This window comes from Saccostrea cucullata, unplaced genomic scaffold (genome assembly GCF_032062105.1).
Source record: "Saccostrea cucullata isolate Sc308-1 unplaced genomic scaffold, CSIRO_AGI_Scuc_v1 ctg5716, whole genome shotgun sequence".
Classification (NCBI taxonomy): domain Eukaryota; kingdom Metazoa; phylum Mollusca; class Bivalvia; order Ostreida; family Ostreidae; genus Saccostrea; species Saccostrea cuccullata.
The window spans coordinates 18,428-30,685 of record NW_026937260.1 but is presented as its reverse complement, the minus strand read 5'-3'; the positions used below and the strand labels follow the sequence as shown (position 1 = coordinate 30,685).

The window sequence follows — 12,258 nt, the reverse complement described above, 5'->3', positions numbered from 1 at the left end:
CAAGGATATTCTCTGTGTTAAATTTAACTGAAATTGAACCAGTGGTTCTGCAAAAGAAATTGAAATTGTAATGAGGTTTACAACGACGAGGACGACAACGACGATGAAAGACAGATGTCAAATTTTGATCAGAAAAGCCCATTTGAGCCCAGATGAGCTAACAAGTTTAAGACAAATATAAGATTTTAGACTGTTTAAAGTAAAATCATGATTAGAAGAATGGAGAGTCGTCGCATATTATCATACAACCTGGACAAATAATGATTATTTTGGACATTCATCTTCAACGTCGATCATCATCATGGTGTTCGAATATCCGAATGACATTATTTTTAAATAGAGACAGCTAAACATATGCAGTAAAACTCATAGAACGTCAGTCAGTTTTTCTTGAAATATTAAATCACATTAAAAAAAAGTGACCATTCTTAAAAAATTAAAAAATGGTAGACACAAAAATATTCCGAGAGATAAAAAGAGGTAAAATTGACTATCAAGAAAGAAATCTCGAAAATGGTTGATTTTTCAGTCCGTCATTAAGCATGAAATATTTTTAATGGCATGATCTCCTGGAGGACATTCTAATCCTTAATTTGAACTTAATTGGTAATAATGGTACCGGTGACCTTGAAATGTTTGATCACAATATAACTAATAATATTGAAATATATGAACACAATTTGACCTGGAACTGTATGAACAAATGTACATTATGGCCTTAAGTTTTCTCAACTTTTATTTAATTGACCCAAATCTATAGGGTTAAAAAAGAAAATTCAGAAACCTTAATTTACCTCTACAGGACACAAGCAATCACCGTCATAAAAATCAAACGGCTACTGTGTACATTGTAAGAGGAGTTTGAGAAAGAAAAAAAACTTTTTTTTTGTTAAATGTTGTGGTTTATCCGGAAAAAAGAAACATCATAAAATGCAACTGTGCATGTAAAGAATTATAGAAAACCTACCTGTAGCTACTTTGTACATGTGGTGCAATCCCCGCCCCGTCCTTAATGAAATTTCTTCTTCAGAGCTGTCTAGCCACCACATGCCTTATATAACAAGGTAATATAGAGACTCTGTGCCTCCTCCCCCCCCCTCCCCCCTCCCCCCGCTTAACGATTGAAGTAGATCATGCACGGATCTAGTGGGGGTGGGTGGGGATGGGATACTTTTGCAGTGGTGGGGCCATAGGGAATTTTCGCATAACATTTCACTGAAAAAGCTAAAAATTAAAGCTTCTAGAGATACAGTATTGCTCGGAAAGTTTTACAGTCAAACAGAATGAATGAATGTACATGTACTACCTCGAACTTTGACCTTTTGAACTCAAAACCAGTAGGGTCTTTCATAGGACATAGGTAGATGTATTTGTTATGTAAAGTTTCAATGGAAAAGGCTTGGAGACATCGCACGAAAACGAAAGTGTTATAGGCAAAAGTTATAAGGCAGACGGACGAACAATCAGAAAGACCGAAATTAATATCGCCCACTTTCAGTGAAAGCGGGGGATAAAAAAAAAATAATGACCCATTATCATATGATTATGATATCATAAAACAACTTTACGAAACCTAGGAAAACCCATTTCGTTGATTTTTGGAGTCTTTTTAAGTCAGTTTGTTCAAAACAAGACTTTAATATAATTTCTTCCCCATTCTAAGTGGAATCATCGTCTCCAGCCACGGTCCGGAGTGAGCATATAGCTCTCTCTTACATGTGAGGATCGTACATTTTGATCGTGGTTTGCGACGATGAATAGGCGTTTGTCAGTATGTTTTCTATAGGATCCAATGCTATTTATTTGTATCTTCTTCTTAGAAATACTGTATATACAATTGTAAATCTGGAAATTCCATGCAAAAGGGAGAGGGCACAATGATTTAGCCAGCCCCCGTGGAACCAAAAACCGTAGACCTACCGGCACTCTTTCATAATTTTGCAACTTTTAAAAAAATTATTTTTGCACACATTACATTGAAAACTAAGCTAATATACGGTGTATCACTAGTCTCCAGAAAAATCTCTGATTATTGTTTTTCTTGTTTAGATTTTCTGTAAGGCTGTACCCACCTGGACCCCAGTCCTACATTGACCTACATCCCATGGAATAAATAACAGTCTCTAGCTGTCCCGGCCATAAAGAATTGTAAATTTATATAATTCGATTTCATTTTAGAAATTATCTACATGTCTAAGTCTTCTTTCGAAGACAAAAAATATGATACAGATTTCTTGACATTTTTCAGGTTCGGTAGTTTTCGTGAATTTCCGACTTCCGAGTCTACTGGCCACACTTCATGTTTTTCATGCACGAGCGCTTTTGCACACAGTCCTGTAAAAAATAACTTCAACAACAGGGTACGGGGAATGTTCGATTCAATACTCTGGGATTGAGTCTCTTGGATTTGTTATGTCCACGTGAAGATGTACATGTAAGGAGCCGCTCGTTCACCGGTCAACAGAAATTCAGGTAGAGACAAGTGAGTATTGTACAATATATATATACGTACAGTCCTTTAAAAATAGCTTCAAATACAGGGTACACGGAATGTTCGATTCAGAATGCTGGAGAGCTTTGAGTCGTTTTTTTTTATGTCTATACTAGGAATTGTTAGTAGAAGTTCCTCCACCGGTAGAAATTTAGGTAGACAGGCGAGTATTGCTATCTCAGGAAAAAAAAACTTGGAATGGCCTAACGAAAAAAAATATCATTGACCCTAGTCTCCTCAGGAAAACGTTAGTGTAGTGAGTATGTAAGCAGATCTAACGTCTAATTCTAATTAGATCGCTTTGACCCTAGTCTCCTCAGGAAAACGTTAGTGTAGCGAGTATATGTGAGCGGATCTAACATCTAATTCTAATTAGATCGCTTTGACCCTAGTCTCCTCAGGAAAACGTTAGTGTAGCGAGTATGCGAGCGGATCTAACATCTAATTCTAATTATATCGCTTTGACCCTAGTCTCTTCAGTAAAACGCATACCCGATTTTATTGCATGTTTGTTTATAAGTTTTTTATAATTTGTTTTAAGTTTTTTTCTCTTTTCGGTAAATTCAATAAATTCCTATTCCTAATAAATTTGTTTAGTTAGTGTATGTGGACCATTGGCGTCGGAAGCAAATAGAAGGGGGGGGGGGTTAAGTGTAATGATTTTTTTTAGACCCTTCAAAATTACAAGTCTAACAAGCAAAAAAAAAACAAACAAAAAAAATAAACACAAAAAAAAAAACAACAACAAAAAACAAAACAACGAAAATCCAATTTCGTTGGGGTGGGGTGGGGGCTCGAACTTCTTTCAGTATCAATTTTTATATTTTTTGTTCCGAACACCACCACTTTCCCTATTTTTTTTTAATTACCAATACTGCGACGTGTCTGTGGAAAGTGAGGGGCCAAACCTACACCGCAATGTTTAAAGCCTAGCTAATACTAAGTCCATGTTTGGAAAAAAAAGTGGTGGTGGGGGGCTAAACCCCCATAGTACCCCCCCCCCCGGTTCCGACGCCCATGTGGACCGACCGTCACCCTTCTAGATCTACCGTGAGATCTAAAGGGGTCGGTGACACCTTTGAAAAATGTATGCTAACATTTTGAGTAACAATATGTTAAACAGATCAATGAAGGAAAAGTTTTGGATTAACAAAAAAAAATACCAATGTGGAGAAAAAATATGCAAAACATGACTTGGCAAAGATAATTTAAAGAAGGACTGGCATGAGGGAATGCTTTTTTTTTGTTTACTCTGTATACAGATTGTTCGTGGGGCCAATGTACTGCGTGAAATAACATCGGGATCGTAATACTGGAACGCCATTTGTGTGACATGTCCGTGGCGGGAAAGGAGAGGATGATCAGAGGGCCAGTGAGACGATGTTTAATGAGCCACATGATACTGATTATAGGTATATCTGTTTTTATTTTTAAAAGCTCAAGCAAAATGAATTTTTATCTCTACTGGTCCGAGAACAGAAGCGCTTATCGCCTTGTTTGATAGTGTGACGTTTACAAGGTCTTTGTCTGTCTGTTAACAATTTTACAAAATGCTTTTTTTATCCTCACAGTTTTCAAATTTTTAATGTGTCCAACGTCTTTTGGAGGGTCTGTTCATATATTTGCCTATAAAATACATTATTTTTAGGGACAAATTTCATTTTTTCTTCATTAAACATAGTTGAAGAGTTCAAAACTGAATAAGAAAAATATATAGCTGTTCACCCTCATTTTTCACTTTTATAAAAGGTCAGTTTTTTAAGCATTTGATTTCAATGAAATATTCGAGTCTCAGTATATCCAATGTTGAAATAACCATGCACCTAAGGTGCGGATCTATTTTTTTCCCAAAGGGGGGGGTCCCAACCCAGTCAAGGTGACAAGCAAAAAAACAACAAACTTTTACTCAAACCCTCTTTTGGTGGGAGGGGGGTGGGTGGTCATTGACTTTTCAAACTTCATACTAATTCCACATAGATCTGTTTCTGACGAATTTTTTCCAGCAGTAAGCCCTGCATGCGCTATATGGGTGTCTAACTTACATATATTATTTTATGATTTATTTTACTCGTTCTTTGATGTTAAGGAAAAAAAATGTTTGATTAAAATCTACTGAACATGCTGAATGAAAGGACATTTTTTTCAGTTGAGCATGTCAGATGTATCTTCCTGTCTTCCTGTCAACATGTGAAACCCATGTGAATTTTAGGATAGGTATGTCTATAACATATTTTTTTAGCTCACCTGGAGTGAGCTTTTCTGATTGAAATTTGGCCGTTGTCTGTGGTGTTCATATTCTCAACTTCTTCTCAAGACCCTCTGAGTCAATTTTAACCAAACTTACAAAAAGTATCCATGGATGGGGATGGGGATGAAGGCAATTCACATTTGTTCAAACAAAGGTTAACTCCATCTTCCTGGAATAAAAAAATTGATGGTATCTTTTTACATTTCTTCTCAAGAACCACTTAGGTCAAAAAAGTTTAAACATGTTGAACCTTCTCAAAATATTGTAGATTCAAATATATGTTCATTCAAATCATGACTCCCTGGGTAAAGTGGGGCTTCAACAGTGCTCCAAGTCACACTTGCTCTTAGGTCGCAAAAAGGCGACCTAAAATTTTTTTTGGTCGCCATTTCAGAATATCTGGTCGCCATAATAAAAAATTTCACTTGCCATAAAAAAATATATTTTGTGAATAAAACTTGATAAATTAAATAAGGATATGTATTATGTCTTTATTATATCAAAGATTACTTATTACTGTGACTATAAAAATTTGCTAGGTTGAATGAAATATTTTTATTGAATACATGTACCCTTATGGTTGTACAGAAGAACACAAGTAAATCTGATTACAGAAATAAAATTTTATCAAATGAAAATACAAGCTTGACAGCTGTTGAGACAGGACTTTGCCTGCCGTTTGTCATGTTTACTTCCTACTACGTACCTAACCCATTACCCAGTCATTATAAATGCTGCCAAAACACTCTTTATTAGCATGATTCATTATGATATGCAAGCAATTGATCAAATGCTTCAATAACAAGGTCGGATCTTAGAAAGTTTACGAAGTTTGGATGCCATTCTATCAGAAACATTATTTATACACGTCTCTGGTTCTATCAAACTTTGTACAGCATGCTGCCATAACATCACGTGATCTAAGTCCATGTGACGCTTTGTAAAGTGTATTTAAGTACTGTATATGTCTTCAAACATTTTCTTGATAGAGAATCTTTCGATCCCGGTCTTAAAAATTGACATTTCAAGCCCAAATTTTCTCAGTCGCGAAAATGCGAGTGTATTTTCATTTTTAGTCGCAAAATCAATTTTTTGGTCACAAATGCGATCATTTTAGTCGCAACTTGGAGCACTGTTCAATGGGGGATTAAAGTTTGACACAGAAATATTTAAGAAAAAATCTTTAAAAATCTTCTTTAAAAAGACAGCAAAGCTTTAATTGTGCCATAATGTTTCATCAAATTTATATTGAAGCATCCTCAGGTAATGTAAATTAGGTTTGATCAATTATGTTTTGATGCCCTTGGAGCTAGGGCAAAGCCTCAATAAAATATCAAATGTCAGATGAACATCTGTGATTTATATTGAAACTCATTGATACTGAACTGGTATCAGGTGAGCAATGTGGCCCATGGGCCTCTAGTTTTTGATAATTTTTTTTTAATTTTCATTTACACTATTATCTGATGAAATACTTGTTTTTAATTTAGACTTGATTATTAAAGGTATACATTTACATTTATACAGTGAAACAGATTTATAGACAGTGCCAGGGACAGATGATTTTACTTCACTATTGTCTATATAGATGTATCTGTTAAGTTTACAATATATTTTAAAGCCATGGGGAATAAGAACCATGACTTTTCTGTACATGTCGATTCATTTTGAGTGTTTGCTATTGCCATTTTATACTGTAGAAAAACGTAGTTGTAAGAATCATGGGTAATTTTTATTTTGACAACATTTTCTCTGATTTCAGGAGTAGTCTCCCCTGTTAAAGATCATCCATGGTGTACATACATTGCAGGATGCTGTCTGGTCATCAACAGAAAGTCTTGACGCTGTATTTCTACCAATCACCACTGTAAACTTTGTTACAGACAGGTAAGTAAAAACAAGATAATTATTGAAAATAATTTTATTAAAGGTTAAGAATACAAAATAGCTAGAACCTAAAATTGTACAGACTCCCCTGCTAAATGTCACATTTTATACATGATCATGATGATTATAGAACATTTACATATCTGAATTGACTTTGAAATGAAGAGAATCATAACATAATAAAACAATTATTGCGCATGTTGCATGATATACCAGGGCTCTCGATTCTCTAAAATTGGGGCAGTTCAACGGCCCCGTTCCCAATGCAAAAAAGGTACCTTTTTTCCCAAAAGAAAGGTGTAAATTTCCCAATTTTCATAGCAGAATATTAATTAAAAAATAAAAGTCCATGAAACTTAATCGCAAAAAAAAAACAAACAAACAAAACACACTTGAAAATGAAAGTGAAACTGTACCACTATTTTATTAGTTCGCGCCAAATGCATTCGTAAACTGGTTCGGGGAACCAGGTTATTGTTTTTACCGAAATGTGTACTATGAGTTCAGAGTATCTTGTCATGTATTAAAGTTTCGACAAAAAAACATCATTTTGGTTTCAAAAAAGACATTTCACTTAAATATTAGTAAGCTGCACGTAGAAACGTACCCATGCACGCTTCGGCATGATCAATCTCGTGCTATATTGGTAAGCAACTTTGTCCATGTGATCGAAGAAATTTGGGACAATGTGACTAGCGACTGTCACTCAGAAAGACAGATAACCGCAATATCAACACTCAAAGATAGTAATGACAAAGCTAATGTACTTTCATAAATAGCCTACGTACCCATGTTTGATCTGTATTCAAAACCAGAGTTAAATAGATGACAAAATGCTAGAAAAGCAAAATTTGAGGATTTTTTAAAATGAATTTTGGTTATCCAACTTTTCCCAAAATGATGGTAATTTTCCCAATTTGAACACCCCGGCCCCAGTCCCAAAAAGTGGTGTGAGAGCCCTGTATACAATTTACAGAACGTGAAATAAATATGAATTTCATCTTAATTTGGATTTGCGAGTGATTTATAGTGATGCTTAATTTTTCTTGAGTGAATATCTTTAAAGTCTAAAGTTTTTCAAAGAAATTTTTATTAGAAAATTTGGGCTCACCTGATTGATTGATTGCGTGTTGTTTAACATCCGTCTCTAGAATTTTTCACTCATATGGAGAAGCCACCATTTGCCGGTAGAGAACTACCAATTTTTTCCTTTGCTCGGCACTCAACGGGATTTGAACCCGAGACCTAAGGATCAACTTCTTACTTTGCGACTCTAGAGCAGACGCTCTAACCACTGTGCCACGCGGGCGACCAAAGGAATTTGGTAGTATCCACAGGGAGTGTAAATTTAAATAAAGTCTGTTCAAATCATAACCCCCTCCCCCCTGAGACCACTTCTATAAATAAACTTTTCAATACTGAACTGATATCTGCTTTTTCCCTAGCAAAAGATCTCATATGAGTATGTGGCCTCTTGTTTGCTTTTGAAGTAATTTTTTCCACTTTGTTGTTGATTTAGATGATGAACCACTCTACTTCCTTTGAAAACAGGTGTCCATACAGATTCCCAAAGTTCCAATGTTGAGTATCCATAAGCCTTAATCAATGAGTACAGTTTTTATGTATTCTACTTTCAAAAAAATTCTAGTAAATACTTAAAATACATTTGGATGTTGATTTTTAAAATATGGTCCATTTTACAATTTTAGATTATGATATTTCAATTCTATCAAGATTTTTTGGTCCAAAAGAAATTTTTTTTTTACAATCTCTTAACAAACATAAGTGTTCCTCATCCATGTTATTACGTTTGAATCAAAGTCAGTAAGCACCACTGATGTTTTCTACCTCTTTTCAGCCCAGGAAAAGCTGTCAAGTTGACAGGACTTTCCACACTGTTCCAGGTATCGGTTAAGAATGGAACAGTCCGCAGTAGACATAGCCACCTTCATCAAAGGTAAGTCTTCAGAATGGTACGTGTAGCAATTCTTATGTGTTGTCCTGAACTGAAGCTTCAGTTTTCTGCATGGATTCACAGGGCTGATCATCTTTGTACTCTTCTGCCCCTTGTGAGGAATGTTTCCTTCTTAGCTCACCTGGAGGAAGTCCAGATGAGCTTATGCTATACCCCCAGCATTGGTGTCAACATAAGCATCAGTGTACCAGGTTAAAGGTCTAGAAGCAAGTCCATTCCCATGTAACTACTGTAAAAGCACAAATATTCCTGGGGGATTAAATTTCAATTATTTCATTGAAAACAATTATGAACAATATTAAATCCCACACAAAATTTTACATGACTATATATTGAATAGGGTTACTTTCAAAACAACGAAATTAATGCCTTACCTGAACCAAACTTGCATGGATGATGACACTACTATACTTGCTTCGGATGCTGGATCTGTCCTACATTTTCCAGATGAGTGACCAGGTTATTTCCAAGAAACTATAAGCCCTACCTGGACCAAACTTGCATGGATAATACATCTAAGGATGGACAACAGTCTACGCGAAAGTTGAAAATTTTTACAGGACAAAATGTCTGGTAAAAATAAAATTTTTACCAGACCAAGCAATTTTTTACCAGACCGACTTTTTTCCTTTAAATCTATACATCATTATGATACTGAAATTGAGAGGGTGGGTGGGATGGGGTTAATTCTCAATTTAACCTTATAAATAAATTCAAAGTGAAATGGACAAGTTAACTATTTATAATTTTCATTTGTAAAAGGTATCTATTTATACAATTGCATGCATTTTTTTCCTTCATATTTGACTTATACAACATACATTGTATCAAATATTTTCTAGATTTAATATGCACTTTCAATGCATATTTATTTTTCTTAAAACAACTCATTATGGTTACTCAAGTTCAATGAAAAAAGTTTCCAACCGAATCTACGAATGAGCTATCTAAATATTTTCCCAACCAATTCTACGTATGAGCTATCTAACATGTCTAAAGATCTCTAACCCTTGACAGAGAAAATTCGAATTAGAATAAAAACGATCATGACAGGGTTGTAATACATAAAAATTAATCAGGTATTACTGCTGAATTGGTCAAATAAAGGATATTTGTGGGGAATTAGACCATGTGTACCTCTTAATTTTGATTTATTTGGCTTTATTTTTTACCGGACATTTGGTCCTGTATACTGAAATTTTTTACCGACCCGACCTAAATTTTACCGGTAAAAACCGACGGTCCGGTGACTTTCGCATAGACGGGGACAATCAAGACTTGCTTTGGATGCTGGATCTGACCTGAATTTTTCAAACAAGTGACTAGGTTTAAGTTTTTGGAACAGGTCAATCCCCAAGGAACTATAAGACTTATTTAAACTATTTCTCAGGATAAATACCTACTATTGAGAAAATATGATGTACATTTGCATTACTTAAACTGATAACATTTGTCGAGATGAGCTTCGTAATATTTGTTACCTATATGTTTAGTTCACGTCAAAAAAGTTAAGGAGAGCTTTTGGTAAACTTTCAGTGTAGGTGTCCTAGGATAAGGTTTAGGGAGCATTTAAAAAAAAAATATTTCTAGTAAGTTTCTTTGTACCAGTTAAGTTTTAAGATGCTGCAATTTCAGCTAAAGAATGACCAGGTTAATGTTTTCAGAGTAGGCTTTTAAGCATGTCCAGAAATAGATTACTAACCAAGCTCTATGATAAATAAGATGATTTAAACTTTTCAATTGTCAACTTCCCTTAATTATGAAGCAATAAACTTTCATCACCTGCTAATGGTCATATCTTTGGGTTGAATTGATGTGCAATAACGTGCTCTATGTATGTGCAATTTCTAAAACTAGGTAAATTATTGAAAATTTCAAAACAAGAATACAGCAGTTTTGTTTAAAGTCATCATTTTCTAAGTTCTATGGTCAATAAAATGACTTTGTCAGCAAATACAATTTATCATTGAGTAAAAATGATGTCTGATGTTTTTTATACCAATTATTAGTCCATTATTCACACACTGAATTGATGACAGATTTTTCTGTTATTTCCTGATCAAGACAATGAGCACACGGCGGCTTTGACGGGTCAGCAGGGGATGCTCATTCCTCCATGACACCTGATCCCACCTCTGATGTTTCGGAGGTCTGTGTTTGCTCTGCTCCTATTTTGTATTGTTTTATGGACTTTTGTTTGTTATCTCTTTATATTTCATTGAATAACTTGACATGATGATGATTTCTGTATTGCTGTACATCTGCAATAGTTGCATCTGTTTGAAACAAATTTCCTTTTGTGGAATCAGGGAAGCTTGTTGTAGAACTACTAGTACTTGTATTTACAAAACTATGTTTTACTGATTCATATGTATCTTACATTTCATACATTATACTGACACTATAAACCCTGCTGTTCTTTGCCATTACTTTAAGGGTCTGAATGATTATAAACAATCGCAGTCCATTTAAGATGAGTTGTACATAAAAATTCTATATTAAGCTTAAAAAAAAGTTTGTTTCCTGTAACATTCCAAAAAAATCAAGGGTCGGAAGAAGGTCGGAATTTTTTTTTTTTTGCTTATGAATGATCAAACATCCCCAAAATGGCTGTTTAGCGGCAGAAAATGAATTTTACAAAATGATGTTTCCCAGAAAACTTTATATAATTAAAAAACTTTGCAAAAATTCTATTGAACTGAAAGTTCCATTTTTCACCAATTGATTTATGTGTCTTGATCAAACATTATTTTGTTTAACTAATTAACTAACTAATGTGAATCTTACTATCCATCTGAAATGTTCCTATACAAGTAAAAGTAGCCTGTACTGAGTACAAATTAACATGATTAAGTCTGCAATAAAATAGATGTAACATATACATGCATGTGTTTGCATTGATGCTGTAAATGTCAATTCATTTTGAGTGTTTGCTTTAGCCGTATAATACTGTAAAGAAAATATTTTCTTGTTTGGAACCTAGTTGTAAGAATCATGGGTAATTTTTATTTTGACAACATTTCCTCTGATTTTAGGAGTAGTCTCCCCTGTTAAAGAACTTCCATGGTGTATAAACATTGTGGGATGCTGCCTGGTCATCAACAGAGAGTCTTGACGCTGTATTTCTACCAATCACCACTGTAATCTTTGTTACGTTCAGCAGGTTTCACTGTATTTTGCATTATTTACCTTTCATAAAATTATTTTCAATAATTATCTTGTTTTTTTTCTCACCTGTCTGCTAAACATAACAAAGGTAACAGAGGATTGTTTTATACTCAGGTGACCATTAAAGGATTTGAGAAGAGTACAGATTCTTGAAATCATCCACACGGAAAGATAACAATAGACCTGAAAGAAGTCAGACGGCCTGCTTTGATTAAGGTAAGGGTATCTGTTTCTGGCCTCATGCCTATAGGGTGCAGATGTTAGGTATGGTTTAGGACTTCTCCATTAAGCTCTTAGGGGTCATCATTTTCTGTTAGGATGGTAGAGTTTTGGGTTGGAATATGTAGCATAGGGGGTCATCCTTTTCTATTGGGAGGGGTAGATTATAGAGGGAGGTCGTGTAGGTAGCCCCTTTGTATTGGTTAAACTTCTTTGTGTTTGATTGGTTAAGCCCCTTGGGTTGTCATCTTGTGTTGGAGTTGGCGTATA

At 34.8% G+C, this 12,258-nt stretch overlaps 1 long non-coding RNA gene across 1 annotated transcript in view; it reads left to right on the top strand.

Moving 5' to 3' along the window:
- LOC134247660 (uncharacterized) overlaps window positions 1-11,990 on the top strand; it is a 29,843-nt gene extending 17,853 nt beyond the window's left edge. Inside the window, exons 11-19 of the long non-coding RNA XR_009987899.1 lie at window positions 2,050-2,148; window positions 2,249-2,482; window positions 3,754-3,903; window positions 4,638-4,705; window positions 6,502-6,626; window positions 8,146-8,235; window positions 8,485-8,583; window positions 11,637-11,764; window positions 11,884-11,990. This is a non-coding gene — a long non-coding RNA (uncharacterized LOC134247660). The remainder of the gene's footprint in view (window positions 1-2,049; window positions 2,149-2,248; window positions 2,483-3,753; window positions 3,904-4,637; window positions 4,706-6,501; window positions 6,627-8,145; window positions 8,236-8,484; window positions 8,584-11,636; window positions 11,765-11,883) is intronic.
- The last annotated feature ends 268 nt before the right edge of the window (window positions 11,991-12,258 follow it).